We start from the raw sequence: 12591 nt of genomic DNA, 5'->3' as shown, positions 1-12591 counted from the left end.
ATTCAAATTGAGGCACTTGTCATAACGTCTTACAAGGTTTGAAATTCCTTAGTAGTAGTCGCCCAGCACCAAATCTGGGCTATAGGGTGGGTGATCAAACACATCCTAATGGAACTGTTTCAAAAGTTCTTGGGTATGTCTAGCGGTATACAGGCGAGCATTATTGTGAACCAACACCACACTGGAAGTCAGCATGCCCCGATGCTTGTTATGGATGGCTCATCTGAGTTTTTGTTATGTTTCACAATAGACTTCTGAATTGATGGTTGAACCACGCTCCATGAACTTCACTAGCAGTACTCCTTTGGCATCTTCACATTTGGTGGGATTTTCTATGGCACCACTTCTGGTATGGTGCTGGTTCACAATAATGCTCGCCTGCACCCCGCTAGATGCACCCAAGAACTTTTTAAGCAGTTCCATTAGGATGTTTTTGATCATCCACCCTATAGCCCAGATTTGGTGCTGAGTAACTACTACTAAGAAATTTCAAAGCTTGTAAGATGTTATGACAATTGCCTCAATTTGAATGGCAATTATGTTGAAAAGTAATGTAATGTTGTTGTTTTCTACTGTGTATAATAAAAGTTCTGTATCTGCGAGTGTCTGTCATTGATAACCAAACAGAGGTTTATTTCCAAATTGCCCTCTTATGTAATTCAAACAACTGTGGACTGTCTTGTGGCATTTCTCCAATTCCTAAGGTTGGCAGAAACATATGTTGGTATAATTGGTATGCAGGCACTCAGTAACAAGGCTTGTAAGAAATGCTGTCCTAACATCTTTAATGTAGGGATGATGATGATGATGATGATGTTATCCATTCAGCTGTATCCAACTCTTGGTGATTCTATAGACCAGGTCTCTCCACATCTTCCGATCTTGCACTATTTCTTTGAGTTGTTCTGGTTGGTGTCAGCTTTGATGGTGTCCAGCCTTTGGCAGCCTAGTTTCCTTTTACCACTAACTCTTCCAAGCATATTTGCTTTCTCCTCTGAATTCCCCTGCATGACATGGCCAAAATATATGAGACTGCAATTTTGTGATTTTGCTATGGAACAGTTAAAGGAAGTAATTGGTGGAGTCCTCTGATAGACTTTCTAGCCCCACAGTATCATCACCGCTTGAGCAGGGCTGTGTAAATCTGGGCAAGGCCTGAGATGGAGAGCTCAGCCAGCTTTGACATTGCTTGAATGAAATGTAGCCAGTGTAGTGATACACACTGCACTGATGACCTGTCACTCAGACTTTATGAACCCAGGTCTTGTGTTCTTCTGGAAGAGTGCTCTACCAGTGTCCAAAAATTGCCCCCTGTGGAGAGATTGTTCACAGACTGAACACAGCTATTGCACTCTTCTGAAAACCACTAGACCCTTGTTCAAAAAATAGGTCAGAGGCACTTTACCCTTCACTCCTTGGTTGTGCGTGTGCCCTCTCACTTAGAAAAACAGAATTCAAGTTCCATTTTACTCCAAAGCAATAAAGGCTGCAGAGGAATGGCAGCAAATAGCCATGAAAAGCAACACCAGAAGGGACAAAATGAAGCTGCTATGGAACACAAACTCACTCACCAAAGGGAGGAAGAAACATTCCGAAGCTGGTTATTTCTATGAATTTGTTTGCAATAGAAGGTGGAGGGGAACCACTATATAATGGTGGAAAAGGACATGGTGATGGGAGAGGAAGATTCGTCCATAACTTCACTTATGCCAGTGAATCAGGTGGGTATCGTGAAAGCTGCTCTGCTTTCACAGAAGATAAGTAAGTTAGAAAAATAAAGAATGAGCAGAAAAACTTGATTAAGTTATAGTTCCTTCAGGGAGAAAGAATCTGGTCTTTCTTTTTCCCTGATACACTTAACCTGGAGAAGAGGCAGCTGAGAGGCAGTGTAACAACGATCCTCAAACATTTGAATAGCTGTCCTATTAGATGATAAAGCAAAATCATTTTCTGTTGCACTAAGGGGCAGGTTGTAGGTTCCAAATTATAGGTTTCATGAATCCTCTGGCTGTTTCATTCAAGAGCCTTTGAGCTCCCTTTCCAGTTGGATGATTTGCAGATTTAACACACTGCTACTTCCCAAATATTATTTCTTTGTGTGTAACTGCAAATGATTCTCTGTACTTTGGGGAATAAATAGTAACTTTTTGGCTGCATATTCCATTATGTTCTGTCCATAGAGGTAGACTTGATATAAGCTTTTCCCCACTTGCAGTTTAAATTGGTGCTGGTAGGCCTTGGCAACCCAGAATTAAAACAGACTTTTGTTATCACATCATGTTCCAGTAAGTAATAATTCTTACTTAAAGTGACAGAATCCTGTCACGGCAACACAGTGTATAACAATCCATATCACTTTGGGTGGAGAACAACTAGGTCTGGGGATACGCTTCTGGCTTATTTTCTCAGATATGGATATATCCAAGCCCCTTTCCTGGCTAGTATGTGCCAAATGGATCCTAAAATAGATCAATCCAGAGTTCTCACTCGAGATACAAATGACCAGATTCAAGTTATTGTATTTGGGGCATATAATGAGAACACCTAATTCCCTAGAGAAATTTGTGAAGAAAGGTGGAAAGAAAGAGAAGAGGACTAACAGAACGATAGAGACATTCCATCACAGCAGCAATGGGCCTTTTTGGGAAGACCTGAAGGACCAAGTAACAGATTGGTCCTCCTGGAGAAAATCTGTAGATGTTGCTGCTAAGAGTTGCTGCCAACTTGATGGCACATAATCAATCAGTAGAGAATAGCAATTATAAAGGGGCGTTTCACTTGAATCTGGTCTGTGAATAAAATTTAATTATTTTAAAACCTTTTAAAATGACCAATTAAACATTTTCTTATAATTTGTAATAATAATGCACAGAATACTCCCAAAAGTAAATCAGAGTGCCCCAGTGTGGATTTCTGTGGTGTCCATTCTTCCAACATTAGAGTAATACCCCTTTATCTAAACTTGTCTTCTGATCCAAAACACCACAAAACCTCTATATATGTAACTTTATATGTGGCAACAAACACAATATTTTGTTATTCTTTAGCTCAGTAGAAGGTGGTAATGCAATTAATTCTTGGGACATTAACAGAGATGAGACTTCAAAGGACTCACATAACCATCCAATGGGACCAATCCAAAGCTTCCTTTAACATGGAATCAGGAGCCTGATAATTTCTCAATGCATAATTTCTGAAGGAGTGTACCGTGAATGTCATATGTATAATTGTTTTGTCTTTAACCTTGACCATGTCAGCAGTGAGTAAACAATATATCTTGTTGTTAGCTTGACATGCCAGACACCTCTTGCTCAACATTAATCCATCAAGGCAGCCAAATTTCTAGACGGTCTCACTAACCACTAACAACCAATGGCCCTGATTAGTGTCTTAATCAGGATGAATCTTCATCAGTTAAGAAATGATCAATGATACATCCTCTAGATATTTACAACTACAACTCATAGACTACGTTAACACTGAGCATGCTGGAAGAGATAGTGAGAATTCAAAAATATCCGGACAGCAGCTGTCTCAAACTAGTGCATTCAGTTATGTATGTTGGAAGTCTGAAGATTCTGACATGTAAACTGTTGAGTCCTTGGTGGGAAGCAGACATGAGAAGCAGTTGAAGTTCTCAGTTTCCTTTATTCAGCATTCAGCTTACAAGTAGATGGCTTCAGCAGCTCCCAAAACCTCCCAGCTTCTTATATAGACGCTTCCCGGGTAAATGTGATACTTTTCCCGCGCCAGCACCCGCGCATGCGCACGGCGCTGGCGACAGCCTGTCTGGTCCCGGGCAGCTTCGCACCTGCCCGGGATTGCCTGCAAACGCCCGAGCCGTTTGCAAGGCTCGGGACATAACACCCCTTTCCCCCGGGCTAAAACTACTACCAACATATAAACATTTATTTTATGCAGTGTTCTGCTTCTCAGTGCTCCTATCGTTACCTGGCTTTTGTTTAGCCATCAATGTTATGTAATCCTCTAAGTATTTAGGAGACTTCTTTGCTCTCTGTGACCTTCTCAGCTCTGGGTTACTAGCATGAGTTCCCTGACTGGAGGGAGATGTGAGCCTGTTCTCCTTATTTTGCCTTGGTGCCTTCCAAGGACTGTGCCCCGATGCCTGGCCTGCTTGCTTGCCCACCGGGCTCGTCAGGCCAGGGCTTCTGTCACTTTGTGACCTGGTTGACCTGCCTAGCTGTAGACCCTCGGGCCCCTTGAAGTGATAGCCACTGCTGGGTGTCTCTGTTGAACCTCCTAGGTCCGTCCAAGACCTGTCAGGAGGCTGACCATTCCCTGAACCCCGTTCTGTGTCCGGGCTTGTGTGGGTTTCTGTACTTTCCCAAAACTCAGTTACTCCCTGATTTGGGCTAGAGGTGTTGTAGTCGGGACTTGGTTCCTCGACCACCTCCCTGTATGTTTGACCCCCTGTAGAATTTGGGGTAAGGTCAGGCCAACCTTGGGGATTGTGTGCCAGCTCTCTTGCGGGGAATGATTTGTTGGGATGCCCCCGGGTATCCTCCGTGACTGGAGTGCTGTGTGATGTGTGTGGAAAGTGAGTATGCCCCCGGGGTGACTCCCTGGCTGGAGTAGGCGTGGATGCCTGGTAGTTAGGTAGGCTCATAGAATTCTTGTTCGGAGCTCTCGCGGAACCCTGGGATGGGCCGTTTGTGGCTCCATCAGTGGAGATGGGCAGCAGCTCGTGCCCTTCCCTTTGCTCCAAAGGGTCCCCCTCCCCCCCTGGAAAAGACCCAGGAGTCTCATCTGAAAAGTCCCGCCTAGGGCGGAGTTGGTCGATGTGCCGACGCAGGACACGACCGTTGTCCAGGGCAACCTCGTAGGAGAGAGGACCTGTGACCCTGGAAATAGAAGCGGGGACCCAGGTATGACCAGGCCCGTAATTGCGAGCCCAAACCGGGGCACCCACAAGTAGTTGTCTAGGTGTCCTAGGATGTGAGGTAGATGAAGGCAGTCTGTCCGGATGCAACCGGTCAAGTTTAGTAGTAAGTTGACGCCCCCAGCGAAGTTCAGCTGGGCTTCTCCCTGTAGAAGTGGACGGTGTGGTGCGATAAGAAAGGAGAAAGTCAGCCAACCTGTGATGCCAGTCCCCGTAGGTGAGCCTTTTCAAAGCGTCCTTTGTGATGCGCACCATGCGTTCAGCCATACCGTTGGTGGACGGGTGGAAGGGTGCAGACGTGGCATGACGAATCATGTTAGCCTGTAAGAAAGCTTGGAATTCGGAGGAAGTGAATTGAGGGCCGTTGTCAGACACGATGACATCTGGAAGCCCGTGTGCAGCAAAAATCCCCCTCAGTACCTGAATAGTCTTTGCAGTGGTGGTGGATGAGACAGGTACAACCTCAAGCCATTTTGAATGGCTGTCAACAAGGACCAAGAAGAACTGGCCCTGAAAGGGCCCAGCATAGTCAATGTGCACCCTAGACCATGGGGACTGCGTTTCCTCCCATTTATGCACGGGAGCTTGGGGCATCTCTGGGCGAGATCGTTGGCACAGGTGGCATGCATGCACCTTAGCCTCAATATCCTTATCTAAAACAGGCCACCACAAGTGGCTGCGTGCAAGAGCCTTCATACGAACAATGCCAGGATGACCCTCGTGGAGGGATTCTAAGACCCTAGTCCTCATTGAGGAGGGAATGACAACTCTGTTTCCCCAAAGCAGACAACCCTGAGAAAGGGACAACTCGTTTCTTTTGGACCAGAAACTCTGAAACTCAGGACTAGGGCAGTGCTCAGGCCAACCGGACAAAACCCAGGAACGGACACGTGAAAGTGTGTGATCTGTACCTGTTTCAGCGGCAACATCCCTGGCACAAAGAGGGAGCTCGGGCAAGGCTTGGATTGATAGAATGTTGACAGCTGGCGCAGGGTCAGCTTCTACTACTGGCAGAGGCAATCTACTGAGGCCATCAGCATGGCCCATTTCTTTCCCAGGCTTGTGGAGTAAAGAAAAATCATATGCAGACAGAAAAATAGACCACCTAAGCATTCTAGGGGAAATGATTTGGGGAGTCTGCTTACGTGTGGTAAACAGTCCCAGCAGAGGCTTATGGTCAGTAAAGACCGTGAAATGCCTGCCATATAGAAAATCGTGGAATTTTTTAATTCCAGCAACAACAGCCAGAGCCTCCCTGTCTATCTGAGCGTAGTTGCGCTCAGCAGAAGACAATGTTCTGGAGTAATATGCAACAGGAACCTGAGTTCCATCAGACCTGAGGTGGCTCAGGACAGCTCCTACCCCGTAAGGGGACGCATCACATGCGATGCACACAGGAAGAGATTCGTTGAAATGTGCAAGTACACTGTTAGAAGTGAGCAAGGCCTTGACTTTGTTAAAGCAAGCCTCATGTGTATGTGACCACTGCCACACTGCTTGTTTGTCTAGTAGCCTGTGGAGAGGCTCAGCTACACTAGCTTTATGTGGAAGAAAAGAATTGTAGAAATTCAGGAGGCCCAGGAAGGCCTGAAGTTCGGCCTTGGACTTTGGCCTAGGTGCTTCTAAAATAGCTGTTAGTTTGGATTCAGCAGGGTGAATCCCAGCAGCATCAATTTTGAACCCCAGAAATTCAGTAGAAGGCACCCCAATCTTGCATTTGTCTTTTTTGAGCTTGAGGCCTGACTTCCTGAATCTTAACAGAACAGCCCTTAGCCTTTCAGCTAGAATGTGTGTGGAGTCTCCTGCAATTAAGACATCATCAAAGTAGGGGCAAACCCCTGGTATACCCCGTAGTGTGTTTTCCATTACGCTTTGGAAAATCCCAGGAGCGACATTCACTCCAAACTGCAGCCTTTTTACCTTAAAGGCTCCCCTGTGGGTCACAATAGTCTGAGCTATAGCAGCATCATCATCAACAGGCAGCTGTTGATACGCTTGAGCTAGGTCAAGCTTTGCAAAAACGCGCCCCCCCTTGAGGGAGGCCAGAATATGACTGACCACAGGAACAGGATAGGCATGTTGCTGCAATGCCTTATTCAGAGTGCATTTGTAGTCAGCACAAATGCGAATGTCCCCATTTGCCTTTAGAGGCGTGACAATGGGGGTCTCCCAAGGACTGGAATCAACAGGTTCTAGGATTCCCTGTTGAATCAGTTTGTCTAACTCAGTGTCAATTTTACTCTTTAAAGCAAAAGGGACCCTTCTTGCTTTAATTCTAATGGGAGTGACAGTGGGGTCTAGCTTTAAGGACACAGGGGGTCCTTTGAATGTGCCCAGCTGGGGGCTGAAAACATCTGCAAATTCTTTGCAGACTTCCTGTAGGTCGAGTGTTTGTAAACTGTTGAGTCCTGTGACGTGTATCCCCAGGGCCTCAAACCAATCGAGTCCTATGAGACTCGTTCATTCACCCCCTACTACTAATAAGTCTAGTGGACCTTCAAAACTCTTGTATTGCACGTTAAGGGTGGCCTCCCCCTTAACACACACTCTTGAATTTTGAAAATCTGTTAACACAATGTCAGAAGGCCTTAACTTGGCCTGAGTTCCACTACCGGAACAAATCTTCCTAAATGTATGCAAGGAGATAATTGAAAAGGCAGACCCTGTGTCTAGTTCCATAGATAATGGAACCCCTTGTAGCTTCACCTTGAGTGACAGCTTTTTCTTAATGGGCTTGTGTGTGCCTGTCCTAAGGATGCTTCTTCGCGAAGCGCAAAACCCTACCCTATTCTGGCTGGGGAATCTGGTACCTTTCAGGCGCAGTTCTTCCTGAGGTTGTACCTTTCGTCGGCCCAGACACACAGCTGCAATGTGTCCTTGTTTGCCGCATGCCCGGCAGGTAGCGGAGCGGAACTTGCAGTCGGTTCTCCTGTGGCGACCTCCACAGCCGATGCACTTGAGCGGAGCTGAAGAGCTTCCCTTCTGTTTTTCTTCCGTCGTGGGGTGGAGACGGTCGACTTCCTCGTCCGGATCCTCCTCGGAGTTCCTTTGGGCGTCTTCCTGGTGCACGGATGCAACCTCTGGACTGTTTCTGATCGGCCGCATGTTCTTGACAGCGCCGCCTGCTGCTTCTTCTGCGGTGACTTCCCTTAAGGCATCTTGGTAGGACAGTTCTTCTTTAGCGAAAAGTCTCTGTTGTAGATCTCGATGCCTTAACCCGCACACGAATCGGTCCCTCAGTCGTTCTTCGAGGTCTTTGAACTCGCAGTGCTTGGCGGCCTTCCGTAATGCGGCGATGAATTCTTTGGCCGACTCACCGGGCCGTTGATCCCTCTGCTCGAAGGTGTGGCGCCATGCGATGACAGACATCTTGGGGTGGATGTGCTCCTTCAGTAGCTTCTTCAGATCTGCGTAGCTGACAGACTCTACTGGAACAGGTGCTGCAAGGTTTTCTGCGATGTCGAAGGCGTCTTGACCGCAAACACAAAGCAGGGTGGCAGCCTTCAAGCTCTCTTCCCTCACTTGGTTTGCCTTGAAGTAGTTCTCCACCCTGGCTACGTATGACTCCCACCGCTCTGGATGTGAGACGTCGAATTCCGAAAGCCTTCCGATTTTCGCCATCTTCAGATCTTCAGGAGACGGGTCTATCAGCCAGCCTACCCCCTAATGCGCACTGGATTGGCGGGCAGCTGCCGAGTCGACGCCGTTCCTTTCCGCCGCTCAGGACTCCTTGGGTAAGCTTACACTTCTTCCTTTCCAGGTAGTGCAAGGCATCCCACCCTCGTCGCCAGTGTTGAGTCCTTGGCGGGAAGCAGACACGAGAAGCAGTTGAAGTTCTCAGTTTCCTTTATTCAGTGTTCAGCTTACAAGTAGATGGCTTCAGCAGCTCCCAAAACCTCCCAGCTTCTTATATAGACGCTTCCCGGGTAAATGTGATACTTTTCCCGCGCCAGCACCCGCGCATGCGCACGGCGCTGGCGACAGCCTGTCTGGTCCCGGGCAGCTTTGCACCTGCCCGGGACTGCCTGCAAACGCCCGAGCCGTTTGCAAGGCTCGGGACATAACATAAACTCAGTACTGTCTATGATTAAGAGGTGTGCATAAAGGTTGTTTGATAGACTGCAAAGTATTAAAAGTTAAAATCAGTGGTTTGCATTTCATAGTTTGGAAACCAATAATCAAGGTGTAAGAGAAAGTTTCCTTTGCATTACCCATATTCTGCTATTCCTTAAATGAATAATAATTGTAATTTTGAATTCCCATGTATTGAAATCCCTATATATCTGTCTGAATAGGGATAGAGATCTCTATTTACTGTCAGCAGAAATGAATCTAACGTAACAAAAAATCATTAGATACAGATAAGGTGGTTGAAAAATGAATATTCTTCTGGAGATACTTTTATCACTCACCTTATTTCCCAAATTTAGAAGTAAATCATTCATTCCCACCCTCTTTCTCTCCCTCCCCTCACCCTTCGCTTTGAGGAAAGGGAACCAAAAATCAGCTCGATGGGGAAAAAGAGGTGAATCCAGTTTATATGGAGAGATTTTCTTCTGAAGAATCTGGTCCGTGCAATATGGAGTTGTTTGCATGGGCTACTATTATGCATTAATCTCGCCAGTGAAATATATTAGCAAATGTTCTATTGAAAAGCAGGTTCACTTTTCACCTATTTTGGTTTTCAATCAGGCAAGTCCATTAGTTTCAAGGCATTGAACCATCCATGAAATTTAAGTAGTTGCAGATGGTAGGGACTGGTTTATGTAATTTCCTTTGAAGTGTCTTTGAGAGACAATTGAGCAGAGCATGTTGATTCCTTTTCTGCTTTGATTTCCCCCCCCCCATACAAGCTGGTCCGTGGCACATACTTATGGGTATTTGTTGCTTACCCGAACACTGATAGTTATCATTTATACATCATCCCTAGAAACTTGAATTTTGTTAGCTTAAATAGATATATGCTCAGTTCAAAGGTAAATGCTCATTATCTATTTTTATCCATTTTTTTTCACACTACAAGGATAATAGCAAAGATGTCCATTTTATCCTTTAATTTTTTATATTTGATCGTTGATATTTAACATTCATTGTATCACTAACCTCAACATACAAGTAGTCCTTGTTTAGCTGCCATAATTGGAACTAGCAACTCAGTTGTTCAGTGAAATGGTTGCTAAGTAAAACTGCAGCTGTGCTTACAATCTTACCTCAATTTTCCTTTGCTTTTGTTGTTGTTAATTGCGAAGTCGTGTCCGACCCATCGCGACCCCATGGACAACGTTCCTCCAGGTCTTCCTGTCCTCTACCATTTTTTGAAGTCCATTTAAGCTCACGCCTATTGCTTCAGTGACTCCATCCAGCCACCTCCTTCTCTGTCGTCCCCTTCTTCTATTGCCCTCAATCTTTCCCAGCATTAGGCCCTTCTCCAGTGAGTCCTTCCTTCTCATTAGGTGGCCAAAGTATTTGAGTTTCAACTTCAGGATCTGGCCTTCTAAAGAGCAGTCGGGGTTGATCTCTTCAAGGACTTTACAGAGCTGCAAAAAGTGATAAATGTGAGGATTGGTCATAGTTTTTCATTACTGTGCTACGTTGTTAAACAAGACAGTCACTAAATAAGCACTGTCTGTAGGCTTAAATCCTACTAATTAGGAATGGAAGGAAATTTTCCTTTCTTTTCTTTATGGAAGAATTAGGACTGTCATGAGGTGTCATATTGCAACCTAAGCTATGTCTTGCCTGTAGGGTTGTGATGGGGCATCCCATCTTACAGTCTTCAAATGCTAAAATCATTATCACCTGCTTGCCTTTCTATTCTGGTATAGCAATCAGACCTAAAACAAAATTTCAGTGATTTTAACGTTCACCAGAAAGTTCTAGTAAAAATAATGCAGCAACTTTAGGCCCAAACATAACCACAAATTGGAATGGTATTACACATATACATTCTTCCGTACAGAAATTTGCTTGATCACGTAGAAATGTTCAGATTTTAGCATTCAAAGAGTTTATACAACTCCCTAGGATTGTAAGCACCATGTGGTGTAATATTTAAAACTAAATGATGTCATTATTTATTTATTTATTTTACAAATAATTTTTCACAAATAAAGATGTCTAAGGCCAGTGCTGCTTCAGGAGGACATTATCTTAAACTTCAAGTACTTATCTAAAAGAAGTCAGAATCTAAAATGCAATGCGTTTAATGGGACTTGAGGCATTATTTGCATTAATAAACACAGGGTTAGATTGGAATAAAGATGTTAACCGCGCACTGAGGAACAGAATGATACGATGCTAATGCAAAGGTTTTACATCCAGTCATGCATCTTTATTATTAATCTTGACTAAGTAAATATTTTTCACTGAGCACTTCATAAATCATCCAATAACAGTATATAACCAAGGAAGGGTGAGGCCTTGGAAAAGGAGATGTGCAATCAAGAGTTTTACCTGTTCTGAAAAAGAAAAGAAGAGAGAGAGAGAGAGAGAGAGGGAGGGAGGGAGGGAGGGGGAAGGGAGGGAGGGAAGGAGGGAGGGAAGGAGGGAGGGAGGGAAGGAGGGAGGGAAGGAAAGAATAAGACTAGGCAAGACAGAGAAAACTCATTGTTCAGCTGGATGAAGAGGTAAAAATATAAAAATATATTTGCAGGACTTCATTTTGTTATGTAACATTATGTAAAAAATAATTAGGCCCATCACTTTTTATAGATACATCAAGACACTTGTCAATTTTCTTACATTTTATGTTAATTAGAAGTATTATGGGAGCACCATCTTTATTTCTTAGTTAGGTACTGAGATAGTCCTCGACTTACAACAGTTTGTTTAGTGACCATTCAAGGTTGCATTGAAAAAAGTGACTTATGACCAGTTTTCACACGACCATTGCAGCATCCCCCTGGTCATGTGATCAAAATTCAGACATTTGGTAACTGACTCATATTTATGACAGTTGCAGTGTCCCAAGGTCATTTGATCACCTTTTGCGACCTTCTGACAAGCAAATTCAACAGGGAAGCCAGATTCACTTAACAGTCCTGTTACTAACTTAACAATTACAGTGATTCACTTAACAACAGGGGCAAGAAAGGTTGTTAAGTTAGGCAAAACTCACATAACAATTGTCTCGCTTAGCAACAGACATTTTTAGCTCAGTTGTGGTCGTGAGTCGAGGACTATCCGTAGTTAAAAGTTGTTCATATTTTTCCATGTAATTTTACAATTAAAAGATCTAAAATATGTTTGAGGTCTCTAGTTCATTGGCCCTATCCAGTTATGGTGGTTCTCTGTGGAACCCTTTAACCCAGCGGTTCTCAACGTTTGTGTGACGGCGACCCCCGTAACACAAATGTTATGCGCATGCGTGGCGCGGCGCCCCCCCATGCGTGGCATGCATGCGCGGCGGCACCCCCCCGGAGGTGCGGCTCCACCCCCATGCGCAGCGCGCATGCGCGGCGTCGCCCCCGGAGGGGAGAAAATGGCGGATCGCCGCCTTTGGCGACCCCCGAAAAATGGTCGATTGACCCCAAATGGGGTCGCGACCCATAGGTTGAGAACTGCTGCTTTAACCATTCCATCTTCTGAAGCCTTCCTCCCAAAGCTCTATTACCTAGCTATCAGATATGGCAGGAACCTGAGGGTGGGCCTCTCTCAAGATGGGCAGATTTGATGGTTAAAATCGTACCCAC

This window comes from Crotalus tigris, unplaced genomic scaffold (assembly GCF_016545835.1).
Source record: "Crotalus tigris isolate CLP2741 ecotype Arizona unplaced genomic scaffold, ASM1654583v1 scf7180000017733.2605024, whole genome shotgun sequence".
NCBI lineage: Eukaryota > Metazoa > Chordata > Lepidosauria > Squamata > Viperidae > Crotalus > Crotalus tigris.
This window is presented reverse-complemented; position numbering follows the sequence as displayed.